The 6,484-nt window shown below is 39.2% G+C and overlaps 1 long non-coding RNA gene across 1 annotated transcript; it reads right to left on the bottom strand.

The window, feature by feature from the left end:
* Positions 1–978: 978 nt before the first annotated feature.
* On the bottom strand, positions 979–4,706 carry LOC112943467. Its single transcript, XR_003248595.1, has 2 exons — positions 4,639–4,706; positions 979–3,491 (listed from the first exon to the last, which is right to left on the bottom strand). It is a non-coding gene; the product is annotated as an uncharacterized LOC112943467 (long non-coding RNA).
* Between the last annotated feature and the right edge of the window lie 1,778 nt (positions 4,707–6,484).

The following is a 6,484-nucleotide window of genomic DNA, read 5'->3' as shown; positions in this document are numbered from 1 at the left end:
GACATAATGAGTTGCCAGGTCACGGTCCATCGTTGGTCTGAACAATATATGGTTGTCATGAGTCCATGATACTGCTCACTGACTTCTAGTCTACCTGAAAGTCCGAGAAAGGWGGACAGGCGAGGCTTGTCCTAGGCACAGCCTGTGTCTTTACGATCCTCCTTCTGTGTGCATGGACATATGTTTAAAATGTAGGTTCTCTGATGCAAAAAACGGTGATGATTCTAGTCTCYAATTATATAGAGGGCTCTCTGCAATTCCATACTAGTGAATGAAAAGGAGATAACGGCATGATAATATGAGTAGTGGCTGCTTCTACTTTATTTATTACTATTATGAGTCTTCATTCATCTTTAGAGATAGGGCTGTCAGCCTTTTTTCCCCTCACAGGGAAGGAAAGAAACAAGATGTGGTGCTTACTCTTCCAAAGAATTGGGTGAAGATTAAGTAAAACCAGATGGCTAAAATGATAGAAGGAAAAGGGCACATACAATTTAGATTTAATGCAGCCTAAATAAAGCTCATTCCTAAGAAAGTATAGGAAGATTAGAAAGCAATTTTCACTAACACCCTGTAACATAACATGTGTTTGTAAATGTGTATGAAAAATGCCACCTTTCTGATCCTTTGCATCAGAGTGAAGCACCAGAAATGTAGCCAATCCTGAACACAGCTTATTATAGCTAAAGACAACAATCTGACTGATATGGTGAATGGAAAAGTTTTTTTCTGAGAGAGAAGTTTTTTTCTGAGAGAGAAAACTAAGCTGAATCCTTCTACTGTCAAGCACCAGGGTAGATCAGTATCAGAAATGCATTTTGTACTTTATTTCCCTCTTCTTCTCTGAAAACTTGAACTCTAACAGTAGCAGAAGAGATTGTCCACAGTTTTGTGAAATGCAATGTTCAAAATCCATGAAAGAAACACAGAAATTAAGCACCACAAACCAGCTATCCCACTTCACAGACAGGGAAGAGAATTTTACCAGACTGCTGCCACTGGCAGAGAGCCTTCCCTCACCAAAATGTGAGGCAGTCTCTGGCACCCGTGGTGATGAAGAAGTCACTGTCATTATTCCCATGTGATTTTTTCCAACAATTCTTTTTTGAAAAGGTGGAGGCAGTCCCTGATCCACCTCCAGTGTCATCTTACCAATAAACCTATTGCAATAATATGCCATAACTAATCTTCACATTCACAACTCCTGAATTTTGAAAATCTGGATCTAGATTAGTCCAGCTGGCTGCTCAGGCCATCATCTGTTCAGAAAAAAATGCCTGGAGACAGAAGCTTGGCTGTCAGATTGGCTTTCTTGGTCATGCTTTTAGCAACACTGTGAATAATTTGCAGCTTCACTCAACTTCTCCATCCCAAACAGACTCTCACAATCCACCAGGGACACTGCTAATAGCGTATCATTGACAATGATGGATAAACCTCTTTCATTCCCTTCTCTTTCTGGCAACTACCTTAGATCTTCATCTTCCAGCCTATGAATCATGTCTTCAAATATAAGGTAAATATTTTTTAAAAGCCACTGATTTCAAAGAATATTGTTCCTGGGAGTCAGAGAAGACAGTGCACAGAATACCAAAGTGACATGTTTGGCAATAAAGGCTGTTTTATGAAATTTGGCTAAATATGTTCTCTGGTCACAAGAAATCTGACAGTCCTGCAGTCAGGCACTGTTTAGGTAACCTGACCTATATAGAGCAGTGGGGCAGACGAGTCAGCAAACACAGGTGCCTGGCCTCCAACAGGCAAATGCACATGTTTTATTGAATAAGGGAAGAGAATCACTCCTGTGCTCCTCTGTTCACGTGTAAGCCATGAGGCCCATCACAAATTTCTATTTCCATGTTTATAAGCTCCCATTATCTATGCTTAGTCACTGTGAGGCAGCTTGGTCTACCCCTCACCATACCGACCACTTTATTCTCACTACCAAGTAGCATTTCCCATTTGGATTATCACACCCAGCTCATTCATTTAGAAGAAATTTTTAAATAATTTGCTGAAAACTGCCATTTTTTATCTAGGAAACATAGGCACTCTCCCAACCTAGAGTAGTTCACATGTTTGGTGTGTGTGCATGTATGTGTATATTGTCATTTTTAAGTTAAGAACAATGATCATCAACTTTTACATAAAGCTCATGACTTCTTGTCATAATAATGACTTGAAAATGCTTTCATTATTAAAAGAGTATTAAAAAACAGGCCACTATCCTAGGTTGCAAAGCACCTTCACACACTTCACAGCTGTTTAACATCAAGCAGCTATTTACTTGGTGGAACTACTGTTAGTTTACAAGTCTTAAATTAGTATTASATAGCTTCTAGCAAGGGATAAGTACCAGCTTTTTTACTTTTATAAAGCTATGAAAATAAGGTCAGGATAACTGGCAAATTGTCAAACAAAGCCCTAACCTGACAGTCATTTGCAGTAATGAAGTAAAGAAATACAGAGACCAATTTGTTTTGTATTACCACATCTGTTCGACACTGGGACTTAAGTCATTTTTAACTTGGTTTTGTTACTTAATTTGCCTTCCTGCATGGTCTCTTATTGACATCTATCTCATTTTCAAATACATCTGCAGCCCACTTCAGTATCCTTGAATCAGCACATAACACACTAAGCAGACACGTATACAGACTTATAWCCAGAACAGTAAGGTGATCTGATCATATATAAATAATGATTTCCTCAGGTCAGGATTGATGTATGTGACAGAAGCAAGCAATGCACAGGAGTTTTCCATCAAAACAATGATTTCACAGTAAATATAGACTTAGTAATATTGTATTTTCAATAAAATTTGCGAAGCAGCCACCTTTCTATTAGGAAAAGAAAACTAAAATTTTGGGGGAAGGCGATTAGTTTAGATATCTTAGCATGCATGCAAAGATAATCACAAGAGGTTCTGGTATTTCAATTTAGCTTGATTTTCTGATGAAAACAAATGTGGAAATAACAAAACTTCTCAAGGGAGAAATATATATATTTTTTAAACTGTCTTGAAAGACTTTTAAATACGAATTGGAGGGAAGACTTAAAAATATGCTTTAGGAATAAGTCCTAAATGTGACTGCCAATAAAATGAGCACTTACTCTAGCACTGGGTATGCTCAGCCTATAAGAGGCTATAGGGTCAGCATGGCCTACTTGTCTGGCCCTCTACCTGCTCTCGAAAGCCATTCTTCTTGGGATGGCCTTCTGGCAGCAGACTTGACTTTGAGCAATTATTCTTGTTGTGACAGGCTGCTTCTGGCTGCTTTTTCCATCCTTCTGAGCTCATGAGCTGCGGACTCAGAAGTGCTTGGCTCAGTATCCAGGAAAAATGGTGGCCAAGAGGAGGCCGCTGGTCACTGCTGGAACCGCAGGTTTTGGAGCAGCAGCTCCCGCCCACGCTCCAAGATCCTGYGGGACCAAGGGGAGCTGGAAAAACTGCAGGCTTGTCCCGGCTGGGATGGGTCTATCGCCCTCTCCTATGGTGATAGAATATATTATTCGTGCTCCAGCCTTAAGCAGAAGATGCCCATTTAAACCTGATATTTTGGTCAATCATTGTCCTTAATACATTAAAAGGAAAATTTTATTCCATGTATTATGAGATTAGACTTTTTGCCACTAAAATGAACGAGTAGCACAGCATGTGAATATCAGGACTTTACACTGCATAGGAGTTTTCAGGTCTTTTCTAAGCACCTATAGCCAAAAATGAAGCTGTTGACTTTCTACTGTGAAAGAGGCAATTGTGGCACAAGCATTCAAATGGTATTTGTACAAGAAAATAAAAATTCAATCAATTACATTACAAACACAATGTTGATAAATGTCTGTGTCTTGCAGGTGATACATTGCCAACAGCTACATTCAGGACTAAAAACTTTTAAGGCAAGATACAAAAACAACAGATGTTATAGCAAACTGTCACGCAGTATTTGAAGCTGGCAGAATGCAATGATCCAACCAAATCTCCACCAGTTTGAACCCACCCTCAAAACAATTATCATCAGAGATCTCCCAGGAACCAAATCCTAAAATACCTTTCTATTGACATGACTTTCTTCTGACATTTTGGGCCKCTTTTTGTAAACTCAGCTATAAAAAGAGAAGCAGGGTTGACGAAATTCAAAAAATTAATGATCACACAGCAATGGCCATTGTTAGGCAGAGTTAACAATTCTCAGGGATGAAGAAAGGAAGTGCATGTCAATGTCATTACTCAGGTCTGATTGCTCAGTCAGGTACACTGCATTATCAGCCTTACTTTCTGAAACTTCCCAATATGTGAAAGGAAGGAGATTTCGCTATAACATAGGTTATATGATATTATTACTTTTTTTGTTTGTTTTGTTTTTGAAAGCCACTGGGGAAATAGCCATTTTGCAGTCCTACAATGACACACTAAGTTCTGTTAGGAGAACTTAGGAGTTCTCTTAGGAGAACTCTTAGGAGAACTGCACGGGGCGACATCTCTGTCTTGCTTTACTTCAGGGTCACAGGATGTTAATGCAGCATCATAGCAGCATCTCAAGTCTACGTGGTATGTACTGTAACATGAATCACAGTATCCAGGTTGGTACCTCAGAGCTGAACAAAACATTCTCAGACCTTAATTCATACTCTTACCTCAAAGTAATTTCTCGTCAGCCTCTCCCCWGTCCAAGAATCTTGAAAGCAAAAGAACCTCCAGTCAGAGCACTGCAGAAACAGAAAAGATAGAACAATAATTAGATTACCTATACCAGCRCTATTAATGCACTAGTAGCGCAACCATTATTGTAAATGCAAAAACCACAAATCAGTAAGAGCTTTGAAACTCATCTTTGCATTCACTTTTTCTCATTCATTTCCAACCTTCTTAATAGTAGGCTCCATTCTGTGTGATCCTGATTCCCCCTAGAGTCCTGTAGTAAGAAAAGAACTTTCCTCTTTTAGATTATAAAGAAAGAGGTATGAGTAGATACCACATAAATGCTAACTGAAAATGATCCTAACCTCAGATGTGGAAAAAAATCCTTACCCAAGAAAATTTAAAAGCTAAGTATCAGATAAGAGACAGAGAGCGAGTAAGGATGATTTTGGCAAGGAAAGCAACAATAACGCGACTGGAAAATTTAACAATCCTATGTTGGGCTTCACAGGTAAACACTCTGTTGAGGCATTTATTTTCTCCAAGCACTTGCTATGGGCATTACACACACACTGAAAGATACTGCTGCTGGTCACAACAGTGAAACAAAGGTTTTCCTCTCAGTCTGTTCGTTATCTCCATCAGGTTTCCTTCTCCCCAGTTTTGGGGCAGAAACTTTGTGTTTACGGATTTATTCTGGTAAGAGCCTAGAAACACGGGCTGGCCTAACTTCTTGTTGGAAGGGGAACTGCAGTACAGCAGCCCTACCTGCACAGACACTCTGCAGAGGAGCAAGGACTTGAATGCTGTCAATATATCCCAGATCACCAACCTGACCACTGGCAACATCTTTTACAAGCTCTACAAACCTCTTACTACTAGGTGGCCTCAGTGCAGAGGCAACACTTAGGAACAGCCAGAGCAAACCAATACAGCACAGAACTTGTTGTACAGTTATCCCTGAACAGCATGGAGTGTCTAGCAAGCCAGAGCCACTTGAAGCACCCATCAGTCTGACCACAGGAGGTTAGCTCACTTTACTCAGGCTCACAATAGATTTTGTTAATAAAGCTCTACCTGTTTCCTTGCTATTGAAAATAGATCTGAGAATCTTTACTCTGATTTTCTCTTTACAGAGCTCCTAAGAGCGAAAGCATTCAGTGACAAGTAGCAGCTTGCTCCCTAATGGGCCGTTCAGCCTTCCTCTATTTGTATAACTCACATCTATGCTGGCACAATCTAAGACTATAGACAGAAAAAGAATTAAATGTTTTGCTTTAAAGTGGAGCTACAAGATAAAATCACTGCATATCTCTTCTATAATCTTTCTAGCTGGGATTCTTCCACATTTTTATGGGAAGAAATAAATAAAAGATACTACAACATATTTTAAATCGTAAGCTTTTAAAAAAAAAAAAAAACCACCATTACCTTTTTCCTTTCCAGCTGTAAGAACAGAACAGCCCATAGGTGCTGTGTAGGGTATTTTGCAGCCTCATTTATTTAGAAATTAATCTCACCTTGCAAAGTAAAAAACTATTTGCTATTCCCAGCAGTGATGACCTAAAAAGTCAGCAATAAACAGTATCTGTTAGATACTTTATAATGTAATCACATCTCTTTATTGATGCTTACTGCTGAAAGGGACAGAAAGCTGCTCCCAGGAAAGGCAGTACAAACCTCACTTTCAGCAACTCACTTAACCAGGTGTTTAATTTAAGTAAGTGTTTCAATTTAAGCAGGTGCATCAAGGTAAATTGATCTCAGAAGGGTACCTCCAAGTGTGCTAAAGCTGCGCTAGTGCTCTGATCAAAAAATAATTTGGAAACATTTAGATTTCTG

The sequence above is a fragment of the Nothoprocta perdicaria genome, unplaced genomic scaffold (assembly GCF_003342845.1).
Source record: "Nothoprocta perdicaria isolate Ctin4 unplaced genomic scaffold, notPer1 scaffold_15, whole genome shotgun sequence".
Lineage (NCBI taxonomy): Eukaryota > Metazoa > Chordata > Aves > Tinamiformes > Tinamidae > Nothoprocta > Nothoprocta perdicaria.
The sequence above is the reverse complement of the archived record's forward strand: the minus strand, read 5'-3'. Positions and strand labels throughout refer to the sequence as shown.